Raw genomic sequence first — 20,806 nt, 5'->3', positions numbered from 1 at the left:
TATGGACTGGTAGGATGAACCATCGCATATATCGTTGTTCACTGCTATCTACACTCCTGGAAATTGAAATAAGAACACCGTGAATTCATTGTCCCAGGAAGGGGAAACTTTATTGACACATTCCTGGGGTCAGATACATCACATGATCACACTGACAGAACCACAGGCACATAGACACAGGCAACAGAGCATGCACAATGTCGGCACTACTACAGTGTATATCCACCTTTTGCAGCAATGCAGGCTGCTATTCTCCCATGGAGACGATCGTAGAGATGCTGGATGTAGTCCTGTGGAACGGATTGCCATGCCATTTCCACCTGGCGCCTCAGTTGGACCAGCGTTCGTGCTGGACGTGCAGACGCGTGAGACCACACTTCATCCAGTCCCAAACATGCTCAATGGGGGACATATCCGGAGATCTTGCTGGCCAGGGTAGTTGACTTACACCTTCTAGAGCACGTTGGGTGGCACGGGATACATGTGGACGTGCATTGTCCTGTTGTAACAGCAAGTTCCCTTGCCGGTCTAGGAATGGTAGAACGATGGGTTCGATGACGGTTTGGATGTACCGTGCACTATTCAGTGTCCCCTCGACGATCACCAGAGGTGTACGGCCAGTGTAGGAGATCGCTCCCCACACCATGATGCCGGGTGTTGGCCCTGTGTGCCTCGGTCGTATGCAGTCCTGATTGTGGCACTCACCTGCACGGCGCCAAACACGCATACGACCATCATTGGCACCAAGGCAGAAGCGACTCTCATCGCTGAAGACGACACGTCTCCATTCGTCCCTCCATTCACGACTGTCGCGACACCACTGGAGGCGGGCTGCACGATGTTGGGGCGTGAGCGGAAGACGGCCTAACGGTGTGCGGGACCGTAGCCCAGCTTCATGGAGACGGTTGCGAATGGTCCTCGCCGATACCCCAGGAGCAACTGTGTCCCTAATTTGCTGGCGGTGCGATCCCCTACGGCACTGCGTAGGATCCTACGGTCTTGGCGTGCATCCGTGCGTCGCTGCGGTCCGCTCCCAGGTCGACGGGCACGTGCACCTTCCGCCGACCACTAGCGACAACATCGATGCACTGTGGAGACCTCACGCCCCACGTGTTGAGCAATTCGGCGGTACGTCCACCCGGCCTCCCGCATGCCTACTATACGCCCTCGCTCAAAGTCCGTCAACTGCACATACGGTTCACGTCCACGCTGTCGCGGCATGCTACCAGTGTTAAAGACTGCGATGGAGCTCCGTATGCGACGGCAAACTGGCTGACACTGACGGCGGCGGTGCACAAATGCTGCGCAGCTAGCGCCATTCGTCGGCCAACACCGCGGTTCCTGGTGTGTCCGCTGTGCCGTACGTGTGATCATTGCTTGTACAGCCCTCTCGCAGTGTCCGGAGCAAGTATGGTGGGTCTGACACACCGGTGTCAATGTGTTCTTTTTTCCATTTCCAGGAGTGTATATTCGGGTGAGCAAAGCCTGCTAAACACACGAACTTGGGTTACCACATCCTTCGGCTAGCCAGCGTACTTGTATGTGTTACACAGTTGTGGAGACGGAGAGTGGTTTATCGACCATTAGGGCCCCGAAAACTGACTCACACTACACATCAACGGAACGGAACCTCAGGAGACGTCACCATTAAATGGCGGTGTGCTCACACTAGATGGAACGTCTATGCCACGACAGTTCACTTAGTCTAGCACTGGACAGTGAAAGCAAGGTTTTGAGATACCTATCGTAATACAAAAACTCTTAATATCGGTATTACGGAATAACAACGATATAGTTTACTAACGGTCGAAGAAAACTCCATAACTGACCTTCATGACAGTTTACACTACTGGCCATTAAAATTGCTACACCACGAAGATGATGTCCTACAGACGCGAAATTTAACCCATATGAAGAAGATGCTGTGATATGGAAATGATTAGCTTTTCAGAGCATTCACACAAGGTTGGCGCTGGTGGCGACGCCTACAACGTGCTGATACGAGGAAAGTTTCCAACCGATTTCTCATACAGAAACAGCAGTTGAGCGGCGTTGCCTGGTGAAACGTTGTTGTGATGCCTCGTGTAAGGAGGAGAAACATGTACCATCGCGTTTCCGACATTGCTAAAGATGGATTGTAGCCTGTCACGATTGCGGTTTATCGTATTGCGACATTACTGCTCATGTTGGTCGAGATCCAATGACTGTTAGCAGAATATGAAATCGGTGGGTTAGGAGGGTAATGCGGAGCGCAGTGCTGGATCCCGACGGCCTCGTATCACTAGCAGTCGAGATGACAGGCATCTTATGTGTATGGCTGTAACAAATCGTGCAGCCACGTCTCGATCCCTGAGCCAACAGATGTTCAAATGGCTCTGAGCACTATGGGACTCAACTGCTGTGGTCATTAGTCCCCTATAACTTAGAACTACTTAAACCTAACTAACCTAAGGACATCACACACATCCATGCCCGAGGCAGGATTCGAACCTGCGTCCGTAGCAGTCGCACGTCTCCGGACTGCGCGCCTAGAACCGCGAGACCACCGCGGCCGGCTCTCAAGAGATGTGGACGTTTGCAAGACAACAACCATCTGCACGAACAGTTCGACGACGTTTGCAGCAGCATGGACCATCAGTTCGGAGACCATGGCTGCGGTTACCCTTGATGCTGCATCACAGACAGGAGCGCCTGCGATGGTGTACTCAACGACGAACTTGGGTGCACGAATGGCAAAACGTCATTTTTTCGAATGAATCCAGGTTCTGTTTACAGCATCATGATGGTCGCATCCGTGTTTGGCGACATCACGGTGAACGCACATTGGAAGCGTGTATTCGTCATCGCCATACTGGCGTATCACCCGGCGTGATGGTATGGGGTGCCATTGGTTACACGTCTCGGTCACCTCTTGTTCGCATTGACGGTACTTGAACAGTGGAAGTTACATTTGAGATGTGTTACGACCCGTGGCTCTACCCCTCATTCTATCCCTGCGAAACACTACATTGCAGCAGGATAATGCACCACTGCATGTTGCAGGTCCTGTACGGGCCTTTCTAGACACAGAAAATGTTCTACTGCTGCCCTGGCCAGCACATTCTCCAGATCTCTCACCAACTGAAAACGTTTGGTCAATGGTGGCGAGCAACTGTCTCGTCACAATACACCAGTCACTACTCTTGATGAACTGTGGTATCGTGTTGAAGCTGCATGGGCAGCTGTACCTGCACACGCCACCCAAGCTCTGTTTGACTCAATGCCCAGGAGTATCAAGGCCGTTATTACGGCCAGAGGTTGTTATTCTGGGTACTGATTTTACAGGATCTATGCACCTAAATTGCGAGAAAATGTAATCACATGTCAGTTCTAGTATAATATATTTGTCCAGTGAATACCCGTTTTTCATCTGCATCTTTCTTAATGACCAGTAGTGTAATATAGTAAACTGTTGACAAGTTGAACAGCATTTCCGAATATCGACATTTATTTGCTAGCGAAAAATGTATACATACAAACACATCAGAGAATATTTATAAGAAAGTAGATCCAACCTGTTACCTTATCCATTACATTTTTCCCTCACGTAGCAAACAACGTCGTAAGCAATTCTATGTTCCTTATTCAATAGAGCTGACTTTCTCACTCAGCAACAAGGTGTATTAAAAAGAATGAGCCAGAGGCTACAAAATGAAAACCACTGAAGCGACGATAACGCCACTGCGTACGGAAAGAGGTGTGGTCTCTAAAAGAGTCCTGAGGTTCACATGCACACTCCCACGTGACGGCAGAGCGAGGATGCGCGCGCCGCATTACTAAACAAGTGCCAAAATGATGGCAGCTTTCTACACAGCCATTCTGCCTCTTTCAATATGAGTGTCAAGTATTCTATCCGTTACAGCGAGATGTAATGAGCCAGTTGGAAGAACTGAAAAATACATGTGCATTATGTATCCAAATATTCGCCAGGATTGATTAAATGGTGACTTTCTTGTACGTTTCGCGAATATTCTTTCGAATATTTACTGATGTAGTATTATATGTATCATAAACTACTTGTAGCAACGACTTCTTAGAACAACGTAACATCTGTCAATATAATTACAAATAAAGTTTTTGTCTGTATCGACGTATGAAATACGACAGTGTCTAATAAAACGTATTTGTACGTATACTGTGAAAACCACTTTGTCTGGAACATAAGTATTCGCTGTAGTATTATTGTAACCTTACGCAATACTTGCTACGCCGAAATTTTGTAACACGATTGTCCACCTGAGGGTATAACAGTCCTTGCGAATACGTCAAGGATCAAAAAACAGCTTTGGTGCCTATGTATGGGTTTTAATTATCGTTTCGTAGCTTCAGGTATGAGTAAAACCTATAATCCTACATAAATACCTTATCGAGGTGATAAACCTGAAGCAGCAAGCGTTTAAATTGTAAATAGCCATAAACAAATTTAGTGCTCCTTATTTGGATGCAATAGTCTAAAGAATTCGTTAGAACAATCTCAGTATTCCGACATGTGTTGTAGTTGTAGGCACAGTTAAAAATGCTATCAACATCTTGAATTTTTAATACTTCCTCTCATTTGTGTACTTACTGACATTTCAGTGTCCAGTTACTATAAGACTACAAATTTTCAAGTGTTTTACGTAAAGAACAAATAATTAGTCGTAAAATAAAATATGTAAATGTCACCCAATGAAACCTTGAAGAGTGGAAATGTCAAACGTTCTAAGTGGAATTTTTCCACACAAAAACCTTTTCAGTGCTGTAGTGTTTTCGATACTATGTTCCATGTCCCTCAACTAGTTATAAATGTTAAATCATGGAAAAAATGCAATTTTTTCTTCAAGTTTTGTAGTCCTGTCGTCCTCAGTCGCACGTAATATTACGGTATGTTGATCATTTTTACTTTAGGACACTCTAACTACAGCTGGAAAAACATAAACACATTCAGCATACATACACAATGACAACATCACACAGAAAACAAGCAGATGGTACACTGTGGTTCAAATGACTCTGAGCACTATGGGACTTAACATCTGAGGTCATCAGTCCCCTAGAACTTAGAACTACTTAAACCTAACTAAGCTAAGGACATCACACACATCCATGCCCGAGGCAGGCGTCGAAACTGCGACCATAGCGGTCGCGTGGTTCCAGACTGAAGCGCCTAGAACCGCACGGCCACAGTACACTATGACTTACACGTATAAATTAACGCACAGAGTGGCAAACATATTAAAGAAAAAGGGCTTCCAAATAGCATATAAAACTGAGCAAACGCTCCAGTCAAACGTAAGCTAACCAACAACCTGAGGGGGATAAATTCAAGGCTTAGGTATACATAAACTTGAATGTCAAAGTTGTGATGCAATATACATGGCCATAACGTGTGGGGATTTTAAAACACGGTACAAAGAACACATCAGTTGCTGGACGTGTGAAACAAACCATTCGGCATTTGCAGAGCACCTAAAACACTATAAGCACCCTCCCACAAAGAAGGAACAAGAAATGAAAATAATCAACAACTATGACAAATAACTATACAAATGCAAGTAAACTTCCACATCCAGGAATCCTTTGTTGAAAACAAACATGCGTAAATGAGAAACCATGGGTCAGTACAGACTCCCTACTACATTTAATAAAAGGAATGATAACAACGACAACATAATAATCATCACTATTGCACATGCAGCCACATTAAAACAAATACATGTATTTCTCTCCCTCCCTCTCTCTCTCTCTCTCTCTCTCTCTCTCTCTCTCTCTCTCTCTCTCTCTCCGCCTTCTGATCGCACCAAAAAAACACAACAGGTAGAACATCAGTCAAGGAACCTGAAAGTAGAAACTAAAATGTTACTACGCCATAGAAAAACCAACCATCAGAACTGTTTATAACCTATATATACATGGTCCCAAAACGTAAACTAAACAGTAAAGATATATACATACTGCAGGCCACTGAAGATGCCTTGCAAAGAATGAAGGCGAAACGCGTATGGCGCGAAAATTGTGTTTCATTCAATTGCAGTGAGACGGTCCAAAACTAAAATTATTAACATGCCATTGTGACATTCATTAGTTGATGGCGCATGGTCTTTGTATCAAGCAGCGCTTCGCCCTGTAACTCCAAGTACCATGAGTCACAGCCTCCTACATTTGGTCTGTGATGATCTTAAGATATAACACATAGTTTTTAGTGAATGGGTACAGATTTTTGAACTGAATCAGATATTTCGCAAGTACAGAGAAACGAAGAAGGACAAGCAGTGCCTTTGCTTCAGAATGTTTACAGAAGATTGTTCAGTCACTGATGCTATGAACCTATCCCGTGTAATTCCAGTGCATACAACTGACTTCTTTGATTTTAAAGATGCTACTGAAACGTTGTTGTCATTGCAGGAATGCAAGGTCTCCAAATGTTGTGTGAACTCATCCATATCAAACACCTAAAAATTCTTACTTTGAAATATAAGAATGGAAAAATATCAATTCATAGAAAACATGAAAGGTCAAGGCTGACGCATGCCATGCCGTACTTCATCTGAAAGACCAGCCATGTTTATCAGTTGCAAAACAGAAAGACCTGTTGACTGTGTTGTCATTTTTCTTCAACTGCACATGGAGTTTTACAGTAAATTTTACAACATCTGAGACCAAAGATGGAGTTGTGTAAGAAACTGAAGTCAATACTGAGAGAATCTTTCCCATAAATTCAATTTTGTTATTCTCTTGTAATGATAAATGACTTTAGTGACTACAGTTCTACTAGTTGAAACATTACTACTGTATTTCTGTATTTGTCTTACCTCAGACAAAACGTGGGGCTCGATGCCAATACACTTGAAACAAACACTTTTTTACTGGCACTAGAATTAATCACCGTAATTAGAATTCATTAACGAACCCTGGTATGGCACATATAACGGTCTTAATAAATTATTTATTTGCCAGTTTGTCTGATTATTTTTTGCAGTGACGAAGTGAGCAGCGTAATTTTGTGCTATCAAAATACCTCTTCAGTTTTTTTGGATACAAATATGCTGTCCCGCAAAAAGAGAAATATTGTATCTTGGTTGTTCTGGAAAATGTGAGATTTGGCACTCTTCATTCATGTACAGTGTCATTGACCAGAAAACGGAACCCGACGATGCAAAAATCTATATCGTCTGTGAAGAAAAACAGGAAGAAACTAAAACTAATGCTTAACAAAAACTAATGCCTATATCAGACTACAAAAGATGCTTATCTCCTCACACCGGCAGGACTAAATAAGAGTAACTAAGCAATCAAGAAGTATTAAGGCTTGTGAATTAGAAAATACAGAGATCTAGAGGCAATAATTCGCTATGTACAATGCTGGACTCTACGCAAATGAATCAAACAGTCACTTGCTAGAATCTAAATAAATAGGTAAGAAAATATCCTTCACAGCAAATAAGGGCCAGTTAAGGCACCAGAGAAGTATCGCAAAATGAAAGGCACCTTTTGTCTGAACCGGAAGCTTGCGTCCAGTGTGAAGTACAGGCCCAATGAAAGTGAATACGGTTTATCCAGAGGATTATAATTTATATTGAGATGATTTCTGAATTTTTCGTCTCTTGAATGGCACATCCTACATTTCCAAGTATGTAATATAGATAACAGTTTCATTTTTTCATATAATATTTCGAGAACTGGCCTAATTGTCTTCGGCAGATTAGCGATCAACTGTCTCCCAAGTGCACGCGGTCTTGGCTCAAACCACCGTCGCAGAGGAAGGTGGACCATTAGTTAAAGTGCCGAGATACTATTCTGTAGGAGCGAAATTCAGATTCTCGTCTGCCTACCTATATTTAGTTTTTTCCTTGGTTTCTCTGAAACAACATAAGGTGAATGCCGATGTGGTTCGTATGAAATGAAGAAGCGAACGTAGTGGCGAGTTTCAACTTATGCTCGTGCCTCAGTCGTTAATTATTTTATCATTGACTGAAAATTATCACAGTTTCTTACCTCTTTAATGTTTAAAGAAGACTGTAACCATATTCGGCGAGAGAGAGAACAACATTATGAACAGCGCTTATGAGCATTCCTAGGAAACAAAACTACATTGCATCACAATTCCAAGGTTCCGCTATCTTACAATTTCCGAAGCTATTTACCGAAAGAGAAACAGGTTCATCCTTATTAGGTACAACATTTATTTGAAGAAAAATAGAGCAATGTATATTTAACTTACATTTTAATTTTTATTCATTTCAGAAAAAGAAATCGTCACGAAATATATAGCGTTTGCTGCCTCTGGATCACGGGGTCCCGGGTTCGATTCCCGGCCGGGCCGGGTATTTTCTCTGCCCGGGGACTGGGTGTCATTGTCCTCATCATTTCATCATGATCATTCGTGAGAGGGGCTAGACTGGACTGTGTAAAAGATTGGACTGTGTAAAAAGTAGGACTTTGAACGGGCGCTGATGACAGCGCAGTTGAGCGCCCCACAAACCAAACATCATCATCGTCAGAAAATATTGTTTCTCACAACTAGTGGTTTAGTTTTTTTATTTTCACTTGCGATGTAATGTATTCGTAAGGGTAATGCGGTTTCTGTTATGAGGTTAATGGCTCGACTAGAATACTGACCAAACTTACGCAATGCATCCGTAATGGAAACGACCTGCGTTCCACCCAAACATCCGTAACTCCTACCACCAATGTGCTGCCGTTTCCGATTCACGTAACCGAACTTGCGTAATAATTTAAAACGGCAACAAGTATGGAGAACTGTTACGGTGTATTATATTATTTGCAACTGGGTAACGCATTAGCTTCCGGAACACAGTAAGCGTAAAAATAAAACTGGTATGCCATGACGATGTCTCTGCGTTGCAAACACAACCTCTTATAAAATGGAGCGTGTATTTTTGTATTTCATTCAATAACACAACGAAATCGAAACTCTGTGCTAACTGTACTTACTTCTTACAGTACATATTTGTGTCCAATTTTCAAAATAATACAAAATCAGGCAAGGATGTATGTAACAACATGGATAACTTAGATATGACGTGGGCTTATGCAGAGGTTTTTATTGCCTGCGATGTTATGTAATAGTCTGTTATGGTACAACAGTAGCTTCAATGAGCGCATACGTTATTTATTGTCTTTCACAATCAGCTCTTGGAAGGTGAAAATCTCCGACATTTTTTATCAGAGTCTCAGCAACATCGTACATCTACATCTACATCTACATGGATACTCTGCAAATCACATTTTAAGTGCCTGACAGAGGGTTTATCGAATCACCTTCACAATTCTCTATTATTCCAGTCTCGTATAGCGCGCGGGAAGAATGAACACCTATATCTTTCCGTAAGAGCTCTGATTTCCCTTATTTTATCGTGGTGATCGTTCCTCCCTATGTAGGTCGGTGTCAACAAAATATTTTCGCATTCGGAGGAGAAAGTTGTTGACTGGAATTTCCTAAGAAGATTCCATTGCAACGAAAAACGCCTTTTTTATGACTTCCAGCCCAAATTTCTGTGACATTCTCTCCCATATTTCGCGATAATACAAAACGTGCTGCCTTTCTTTGAACTTTTTCGATGTACTCCGTCAGTCCCATCCGGTAAGGATCCCACACCGCGCAGCAGTATTCTCGGACAAGCGTAGTGTATGCAGTCTCCTTAGTAGGTCTCTTACATTTTCTAAGTACCTGCCAATAAAACGCAGTCTTTGGTTAGCCTTCCCTACAACATTTTCTATGTGTTCCTTTCGTTTCAGAGGGACTTTCTCGTACTGTATAACCATATTCAGTGCTTTAATGTGCGCATGAAGCTTGATTGCTGACCTCTATGGAACGTTAAGCAGTCTATCATGCAAATGTGATCTTTTGTGACGCACAGTTTTCTAATATATTTCTGTTTCATACGAGATCCAGTAGGGTACAAATCAAAATTCAGGTAATGCTTCATTCATGGTCTCGTTCTGAAGTAAACTGACCGGTAAATTCTCTGACGTTAAGAACCGCTAGAAACTGCAAATATTTACAAGTCAAAAGCTATATGTACTGTTATAAATTTGGTAACATGCACTCACGAGGTCGAAAAATTAAAATTACGTAACTCAAACAATTAAAAAAATGATCGGTTATGTTGTTTCCAATTGGTAATAAGACCCTCAAAAGTTTATACAGTCACAATTTTTCCTGAAATTTGTGAAATGGGACATCTAGACGTTACTTTCTTGTTAACATGGGAATGATCAGAGCCACATCCATTAATGTCGACGCTTCCAGGTCGTAACGAACGAGCTCTTCGCCAAGTCGTGAATGTCCAAGATGTGGATGCGGTATGGAGGGGCACGTGCTCAGTGCACAGCTCTTCCGGCCGTTTTGCAGACTTTCTAGACTGTGGAACTGTTACTGTTGTGTCAAGCAGGTCCTCAATCTACATCACGAGGCAGAATGCACCCCGTACCAGTCATCCTGCCCAGAAAAAATCCTTGATAGTACCGGGAATCGAACTGAGGCCTCCACATGGCAGCCATCTACGCTGACCACACGTCTATGGACGCAGGCTCCAGAGCTTAAGATCACTCTCATTTAAGATAAAAGTCGTTTCCAAACAATATAGGCACCTCATGCCAATTCTTTAAATATATTTTTGTTAATAATTAATTGCTTAGGCCAAAAGAACAAGTACACTGACTTCAGCCAATACTTTGTAACGATTTTTTGTCTTTTCTTTTTTTTTCAGGCTGACCCTTGCGAACGAGAGGCCGCTACCTCTCCCTATTGCCGGGGCTACAGATTGCCAGAAGAGCGGCCAAGCCAAGCAGGGCGTCCTGTTGTAGTCGGCCGACCGGTGTTTGTGCAGTGGACACTGTACAGGTTAAGTGCTGTTAGTAGCACGAATGTGGCTACAACACCAGGCCGATCTGCAGATAGGAGAATTTATCCTAATATCTAATACTCTATGTAGTTATCCCGCCTGGAGGAGCCGGCTGTCTCGACTACAGCTCTGAGATATGTGGTGTGTGTAGCACACAAGTATGGGCGTAAAGTCACCTTCTCGCCCATGGAGGCTGTAGACAGGAAATAGTTGAAGACAATGAATCTCCCCAGTGACTTCGGTGCCCTGCGTGACCTGGAAGGTTTTCGAGAGGCGTAACGAACAATTTGATCTAAATGGAATTTATGGTCAGTCCTGTCCAGTGGAGTAATCGCATCTAATTGGAGAAAAAACTTTCCAGAATCTTACATAAGCACGTATTTTCCACGACGATAGGAATACAGATAGGACAACTGAACACCCACAATAGCAGGCTGGTCATGCAGGAGCTTCGGAGGGTGGTGGAGGAGATGAGCCTTGATGTGCTCTGTCTACAGGAGCCGTGCTCTCTTGCGGGGAAGATGGCAATTGCAGCCGTTAACTGGCAAGTAATAAGTCACGGCGATTACCCGAAAGCCACCATCTTGGTAGTAAACAGAGCTCTGGGAATAACAGTGTTATCACACTTATGAGATGTTCACTGCAGCCTCGTGGAGCTCCAGTCGCCAGTAGGGATGACGTATCTAGTTAACATGTACTTTCAGTACGGAACAGATACATAATTTGTGCTGTCGCCTACAGTAGGTAGTACTCCTTGTGCTACAGGTTATTCTCAGGAATATTTTTATGCTTTGCAACCTCGCGGATATTTTAAGCACACCTGCGATGGAGTGTTATTAGAATACCGGCTAGTCTGATTCGCAATCACTTAACATGGCTCACATAGACTCTTACTGTACACAGTTTACCGTTATATAGGCCCTCCCAACCTCCCAGTTCACCCACGTCGATTTATGGCTAAAACAGTAATAGTAAATTTGTACGTGGTGTCTCAGAAATGTTGCGCTAAACTTCGAGGGGTTGTAGAGCGTTAAAATTCATGGTGAAACCTCCAGCTCTCATTTATTTTCCACAATTCGCTACTAGTTTAGTGTATTACTTACTGTCGATGTGGACTTGCTTCTTGACGAAAATTATAGTACACTGTTATTACTGTGTGAAATCTTTTACGTAGTATGGTGTACTTAAAAGAGCAAATTACTTTTCTAAAATTATGGTTTAACGCTACTGCCGCTTATAATGATCATTAACCAAAACTAGTACCGAATTGTGAAACAAACAGCTGAAGGTTTCACAATGAATTTTAACGATTATTTGGCGGCTGAATATCCCCACTGCACACATACATAAAAGATGTAGGGGGTTTCTTGATGAACAAATCGAGCGTAGGAACCCGTGTCCAGAAACTTAATCCAATGATGCTACACAACGTCGAAATTATAGGTGCCGGCGCTGCCACTAGTCCATTCCTTCTGCAGCAAATATGGCTTTGTACGCTGACGGACCTTAAACGGACCGTCTCGCTATGTTGTTTGATATTCAGAGATCGAGCTGAAGAAGATGAAGCTACCTCCTGCGTAGACAGGCCTTGTCTCATACGAATGCGATGTTCTGGTGCCTTGGCTTCAGACACCAGTTTCTATCTATAGCTTTTTTTATCCTGTGTACCGAAAAACACTAAAGACTTTAAAGGTTTCCAAGAGAAAAATAAACTGCAGATGAAAAAAAACGTGAGTGAAACCGTCATACACCAAACCAAAAGAGCATCGCATTCACAGTAAAAAAAAAGCCATTCAATGTAACAGCTAGCTCCATCTTCTCCACTGGCGATTGTGGCAATCAGTCGCGATCACTGGGTAATAAATAACGTTGCGATACGGTCCGCCTAAGGTCCGTCAGCGTACAAAGTCACGTTTGCTGCCGGAGGAATGGCCTTGAGGCAGGCACCGGCGACTATAACTTCGAAGCTCTGTAGCGCCGTTGAATAGAATTTCCAGTCGTGGGTTTCTGTCCTCGATTTATTCCTCTAGACGCCTCCACAAGCCTTCGAAGTTCGTCGCAATATTTCTGGGAACCCTGTAATTTACGGCAATAAAGCACACAACCCCTTAATAGCGTTACGTGCAATGTCGGAAATAAATGCAGAGGGACTCGGCGCTCTACTTTCCCAATATGATGACTTTAGTAGTCGCTGTCTACTATCGGAGACTGTAACAGTGAAGCCATTAAGTAACCAATATCTTGTCAACTCCACGCTAGATAGTAGTGACCGGTTAGCAGCCATCCCATTCGAAACAGCCTCCTCGAGCCAGCACTCCATATGTGTACCACTCCTCAGAGCACTCTTGAGCATCAACAATGTTGTCAGGACTGACGAGTCGCTTTACACGTTAGTGGCGGTGTGGACGTTCATCAACAACTACGTGAGACGATGACTTCTGCTTAACATCGTGGCATCGATCGGGACAAGCGCTGGAAATGGAGGAAACATGCATTTGATGGAATGGGACCAGTAATCTGTCTATCGTCGTCTCCCACTGTGGAACCCACAGCACGATCATTTTTACGTCGACTGGCAACACTGCGGGTGATGCAAATGTTTGCAGCAAGGCAATCCACCACCCTATTGCTACCAAAGTATCACGAATTGCTTTGTGGGGTATTCCAAGGATATGAAAGTCTTTGTGTGTCACCAATCTCCCCCCCCCCCCCCCCCCGAAATACGACCCTTCCTGCCACTCCACACCCCTGCCCCACACGTCACCCAGCCTCAATCTCATTGAACGTAGTGAGCGAGGTGGGTGCACCTTTGTCCGGATAGGAATGTCTTCATCAATAGTAAGCTGCTGTTCAGTGATGGGAGATCAACACTGTTTCCCAATGATTTCAGTGTCTCGTGGAGTCTATGTCCCTGCGGTTCACTTTGATGTCGTTATCTGAAATTTGCTAAACAGATACCTCCAATTAAAAATTAAATGAAATATCGTGTGGCATTGTTGGCTTGCATCTTCCACTGGGTGGATTCAGACTCCTATTTGCGAAGTGTGTTCTGCCTCCTTGCACATTGGCCTCTTTGCTTCTGGATATGTGAGAGTTCCATCGTATTCGTTTTTGTGGAGAGTAGATGAGTGTAATTGATAGGTGCACACTGAAGTGGCATGTGATCAGAGAAGCGAGAGTGTGAAACCTGGTGCCACCATACATCCTACACCTCTCGAATGGCACTGCCCCCAGCTCGTGCTCTAGTAGCTAGCGTTCCTGTCTCTGGATCACGGAGTCCCGGGTTCGACTCCCGGCCGGGTCGGGTATTTTCTCCGTCCAAGGACAGGGTGTTTGTGTTGTCCTCATCATCATTCGGGTAATGTAAAAACTGGAACTTGTATGCACTCTGAAGACCAAGATGTTGAGCGCCCCACAAACCAACATTATAATCATCGAATGGCACCACGGTGGCCGTCCAGCTTAACGTCGCCATGCGACGGACGGATCATCGTCAACAGTGTCACATGCCCTCGCTTTGTAAGACACTGCATATAGGTTTGGAATGTAATCCGTGACACAGGCGCAAAGACTGGTGATCAGGAACTTTTGTGCCACCCCATCTCCTCCCGTTGCCGGCCAAATACTGGCAGTGAAAATTTTATCCGCCACCAGATTTACCTGCAAGCTGCACAGGGGTGGGTTACCCACCTCGATTACGGAGGCAGGTGTTATCTCTAATTCAGTTACAAGAGAGACGAACTCTCTCCATTTGCGTCTGTGCAACAGAATTCAGTCATCCAATTGCATAAAAAAATCTATGTCACGAACCGTAAGAGGGAAGCATTTTTGGTTTTGAGCAGTACCTGGAATTAAGTGCTGAAAGCAAAATGTCTTCCAAGAATGTGTTGCGGAAAAAACGTATACACTGAGCGTGACTCGCGTCTCCGAGTACATGTATTGCGTCAGTCTCCGGAGTTCTCGTCAGCAGCAGAATTCATTTCCCGGAAATTTCTAATTATGTGGGTAAAGGTTCCATGTGGTACGCTACCTTCACAAGGTGACTGCTACTGCAAACACTTTCTCAATTAATATCATGACGCCCAGTTTTATGCTCCGACCATAATAGGATGGCTGTAGAGGTCAGAGATACCAGAATGGATCGTATGGAGTGAAACTTTCTGTGGCTTTCATTTCAAAAAAGATCTTCTCATTAAGAGAAATCAACTATACAGCAGTAAACGGATTTGTGAAAAACATGAATATTTAATTTGTTATGTTACGCGTATTTGCAGGTTGCTTGTATAACGAGTGAGACAACAAGTATGACATAATAAGCCCGAAATATCTCGCTTTCCAAACAAAAGTATCCTCAGAATTAGAGATGGACTAAGTCTTTCTTTTTACAGAACCACTCCTTTTGAGATAGTTCTCCTTGTTGAACTAGTTCAGACGAACTACATAGTTCATTTTTGTTGTTACTGTACCAATAAATAAGAGCACTTAGAAAAACTCTTAAACTAATAAATCAGAAGCAAAATCTTATAGAAAACAAAAACAGAATGCCCTTAAGGAACAAACCCAGTACTCGTATTTCTAATAACTTTTTTTTTACGTCTAATCTTTTTGCTAGGACAGGCTGAGCGCTTTCACTTTTAACCCAAGCCTTTATTCGGGAACCGGGTTAGTGGGATCCAGTACAGATCAGATTATTCTCATTACCATCAAGAGCACTTATCTGTTTTTTCTTATCTCATAGTATCTGGGAAAAGGAAAAACTCATTATTGTTTAACAGTTCACAAAAATTCATTCTTAAGATGGAAAAGAAATGTTTAGAAACAGGGTAAATAAAGTGCACAAACCAAAAAAGCTTTGTAGTACGTGTAAGAAAGGTTCAAAGGATGAGAGAATCTGAAATGAATTAAGTAAACTAACGGAAAGGTTTCGATCTTCCGATCAGACGCAGTTCGCACAGTTCACCGTTGTGTGTTCAGAACTACGAACATTCGGGTCCGGGCAGTGGGTGTACTCAATATAAACGGAGGGTAGATCCATGCGTGCTCCTTCTAACTTCCAGTAAGTGGGGGAAGTGAGGAGTAAAGAATGATAGTTCACTAAAAGAAATACCGCTGTGAACAGTTCCTTTTCCAGTATAGTTCATTTGAACTGGTTCACTCATGAACTACAGATACCTATTCAGAATTACAAATAGCTTACAGTATGACTTGTGCAAATTACTCGCGCCCACCTTGTAGACGTTGAAAAGGAGTACGATAAGGTCTGGAAAGGAAAATTAATAACAAAACTAAATGCGATGACAATTATCCATGACTACTGCATCAAAATTTTTGGCAGTTTCTTACTGGACAGACGACTATTCGTAAAACTGAACGGCTAACGTTCCAGCGTTGAATTACAAGAAGGCATACCGGCTCGGTACTATGGCCCACTCTTCCCATCTTATGTGCTAACTACTAACGTGTCATCACTCACATTTTGTCGATGATACTACTTTGCTTACGACGAGCAGAAGGGTCAGTGAGACCTTCACATGACTGCAACGGGCAGACGAGAATCTAGTTGAACTCAGGTGAAGCAAAAGCGGTAACGTTTATACGTCGAAAATAAAACCTAAGAGATGGGCACACTAACCACAATACGGAAACAACCTGGACTGACTAAGTAAGATAAAAATTGTTATTCAAAATACACAAGAAGCCAAAAAAAGAGAAAAATAAACATATTACTACATAAATTATTTTCACACCTAACTAGCTCACAGATAAACGCTCGAACAGCACTTGGGCCGTAAAAAGGCACACTCCTTCGACCTATAGACTACGGCTGTTCAATGTGGGTGTCGGACAGCACAACAAACATCAAAATTCTCAGAGTAATTCAGAAAGATGTTTTAGACTAAATAGGTACAAACAATAGGTTTCCATCATGCACTAGACATACAAACGATGTAGGAAGTGATAAAAAAGCGCACAAGAAAACTTCTTCAGAAAGTTTGAAAATTAAGCTCAATTAGAAGCCACCTGGACTATACTGGTACAGTTGCACCCTCAATGGTATAAACTACAAATTCCGAGAGCTATCATAGAGGTCCCCCAGTAACAGAACGCCAAAAGAGAAAAAACCATAAGAGTAGGTCTACGGAACCAAAAGAGTCCAAAACCTTGCCAATGTTTTAAGATGAAATAAAGTTATTATTCAACTAACACAAGAAGTCCATCCATCAAAGATGGACAAAAAACGTATATAAGGCAGACATGAATAGCACATTCACAGTTGTGGGGAACTAATCATCAGGGGCAATATAAACATGTTGGCAACAGTAGTGCTTATTAGAAGAGTCATTTGGCCAGCGGCCTTGCCGCAGGGGTAACACCGGATCCCGTCAGGTCACCGAAGTTAAGCGCTGTCGGGCTGTGCTAGAACTTGGAAGGGTGACCATCCGGTCTGCCGAGCGCTGTTGGCAAGCGGAGTGCACTCAGCCCTTATGAGGCAAACCGAGGAGCTACTAGATTGAGAAGTAGCGGCCCCGGTCACATAAACTGACACGCGGCCGGAAGAGCGGTGAGCTCACCACGTGGCCCTCCATATCCGCATCAAGTGACGCCTGTGGGCTGAGGATGACACGGCGGCCGGTCGGTACCGTTGGGCCTGCCACGGCCTGTTCGGGCGGAGAGAGGAGAGGGGTCATTTTCCCTCTGAAACTGTAGCAAAGTGTTTGCGAATGCAGCTGGTTACAGTAGAAAAGCAGAGATACTAGTGAACGATGAAGACTAACGTGTTTCTCACAGCGTGTTCGAATGAATGAGTTGAAGAGTACCTTCCTGGAAAAGTAAGAAATCACCTTTGAATACGTTCGACGTACGGATTTTTCTAGTATAAACAGTACATTTGACTTCCAACCAGGAAGATTGATATAAATCAAGAAAAACTATGAGCAGCCCGAGGGTCATCCCGTTGCCTAGCTGGTGCTGCTCCCTGCTCTTCCTCAACGAGGCGTCTTGGGACGGCAGTGTAGGAGGACACGGGCATGGATGTGTGTGATGTCCTTAGGTTAGTTAGGTCTAAGTATTTCTAAGTTCTAGGGGACTTATGACCACAGCAGTTGAGTCCCATACTGCTCAGAGCCATTTGAACCAGTTTTGTAGGAGGACAGTGTGTTTCACACACGCGACCGTTGATGTCAGCGCCCGAAATTCACCGTCTCTATTTCTGCTGCAAGTAATTCGTGAGCCTGGCCGGATCTCTTCCAGACCTCCTATTAATAACAGAACCTTGACGACGTCGAATCTGCTGTGTGCATGCTAAGACTCCCTTTTGTAAGAAAATGAAACACCTACAGCTGTCCTTATGATCTTTTTTTATTGTGTAGCTACCAGTAACGGCGCTTCAATGAGTCATCTTAAGGCCGTAGTTGATGCTGAAGATGTCATCACGATCCATATATAGACTGCATCACCGGCCAACGTAACTGGTTGACGCACACTGCAGTTGGTGGTTGGAGTGCTGACACCACAGATACTGTCTGTGCAAACCAGTTATGTTGGCGCTGACGCAGTGTATGTAGGGATCGTGATAACAGCTTCAGCAACAGCTACGGCCTGAAGATGGTTCATTGTAGCACCGAAACTGGTAGCTGCACAATAAATAAGATGATAATGACGGCTGTAGGCGTCTCATGTTCTTACAATAGTAAACAGCCGTGGTCCCCAACACCTCCAGTCAGACGGATGGACATACAAAACCTAAGACTCGGACGCCCGAAGGAAGTTATTTTTTCCACAGTAAATTTCAGAATCAGTTTCAGTTCCTAAAGGGTTTTTTTTTTTTGCGGTCTTTGAAAATTTTAGTTGTTCCCAGAGACGGAAAAGACACCGCATTACGAGAAAGCTCAACGTTGCGAAATTTACTCCACCAATATGCTGTTGCCTCCAGCTCGTACAGTATAAGTGTCTTTTCTGGCATATCCATTACTTAAGGTTAAATAACATGTTCATAAGCCTCTAATTACAGGGCTGGTGACAGCAAAGTGAAATGCATGATGGGCGGGCACAAGCGATTTGTTTAGAGCAGTGCGTGGCGGCGCAGGTGTGCTTGGCTCGAAGCCCAAAAGCGTAAGAAGAATAAATCACGAAACCAATTTCTTTTTAACTGCGTTCAGGTATCTTCTACACATAAATGCTGTCGAATCTGTACTGTTCCAGGACCTGGGGTTCACATTCCTTTACAAAAGAGTATCACTTTACAAAAATTTGCCTATTACATTTGAATAAACAAATTTCAGCTAATGGTATCTTATTTCTCATTTTAAGCTCACGAAAATATGGACAGGTTCGTTGCAACAGACCCAAAACTGTGTAACTCGTCATTCCAAAACGTTTTAAGACTGGATAAATAACAAACACAGTAACATTAAATTAGTAGTTATAATATTTCTCAGGTCCCCTCACTTGATTACAAGACACGGAACCCTTTGTATTCAACTCGTATGGTTGGTTATGCGATAACAACAACTCTCGTGATACGTGATAATGTATTTACAGGAAAGAATTTTCTGCGTTTTGTATTTCAGTCAAGTCACTGAAGGCGTCAATCCCTCGTTCTTTTTGTTCGTTTTTCTCTCATTCAAAATATTCTGGAGAATGTCCTGAACACATGAGTTAGAGATGTTCAATTCGTTCCGCCATTGAGATTTATGACACAAAAACGTTAAGAACGCTGCGACCGCACGCCCATTAGTTAATACCGCTGGCTCACAACTGATAGGTCGAATGCTCATCTGTTGTTTACATTTGCTAATTCAAACTGCTACCGTGGTTGGGCGCTGACGTCACTTGGAGCCCAGGAATTAAATCAGTCTCGGAACATTTTGACAGACAGTGTGCAAAGGATCATTTAAGTTCATTTACGAATTTTAAAATTTCTAGCAATGAATTCAGATGGAACACATTCGGTTGAGCAGTCGTTTTGAAATAAAACATACACCTGTTTTTCCGAAACTCGTTTTGTTTGCTGCAACCACATGCTTCTCGAGCAAGGAACCCCTTGAGGTCGATGTCGCAAGTTCAATCTTCAGTAAGGCTCATTTGAAACTTCCTTGTTAGCAATTATAACCTGAAAAATGTTAGTTGCTATTGAGTCGACATCTGCATCAAGAGGGCGACAGAAAATTAGTTTCCAGGAGATGCAGAGGTCAACCTTTTATGGGATGCATCTATTCCACTTCAGAACATGAACATCGTCAACATTCAAGACATGACCAAAACAAACCATTAACTTGCACCATGAACGCCGAATGAAAAATGGCTCTCCGCAGTGGTCAAAAAAGGTTCTCACCAACAAGATCGAAGGCGAACTCCCTGGGAATTACAAACAGTGCAGGACGTTCAGTTAGCCTTCCACTCTTAAAGAATGCACATAGAATCATGCTAGTGTAACGGGGTGATGAGAACTGGTGGAATGTGATGCCATGCAATCGAATACGAAACAGTCTGTCCTGGAACTTACCGTCAAACTGGCTGTCCTTTGAGGCACACCTGCATATAGTGCGATAATATGTTCTATGTTGTTGTTGTGGTCTTCAGTCCTGAGACTGGTTTGATGCAGCTCTCGATGCTAATCTATCCTGTGCAAGCTCCTTCATCTCCCAGTACTTACTGCAACCTACATCCTTCTGAATCTGCTTAGTGCACCCATCTCTTGGTCTCCCTCTACGATTTTTACCCTCCACACTGCCCTCCAATGCTAAATTTGTGATCCCTTGATGCCTCAGAACATGTCCTACCAACCGATCCCATCTTCTAGTTAAGTTGTGGCACAAGCTTCTCTTCTCCCCAATCATATTCAATACCTCCTCATTAGTTACGTGATCTACCCACCTAATCTTCAATATTCTTCTGTAGCACCACATTTCAAAAGCTTC

Source organism: Schistocerca gregaria, chromosome 1 (genome assembly GCF_023897955.1).
Source record: "Schistocerca gregaria isolate iqSchGreg1 chromosome 1, iqSchGreg1.2, whole genome shotgun sequence".
In the NCBI taxonomy this organism is placed as follows: Eukaryota; Metazoa; Arthropoda; class Insecta; order Orthoptera; family Acrididae; genus Schistocerca; species Schistocerca gregaria.
The sequence above is the reverse complement of the archived record's forward strand: the minus strand, read 5'-3'. Positions refer to the sequence as shown.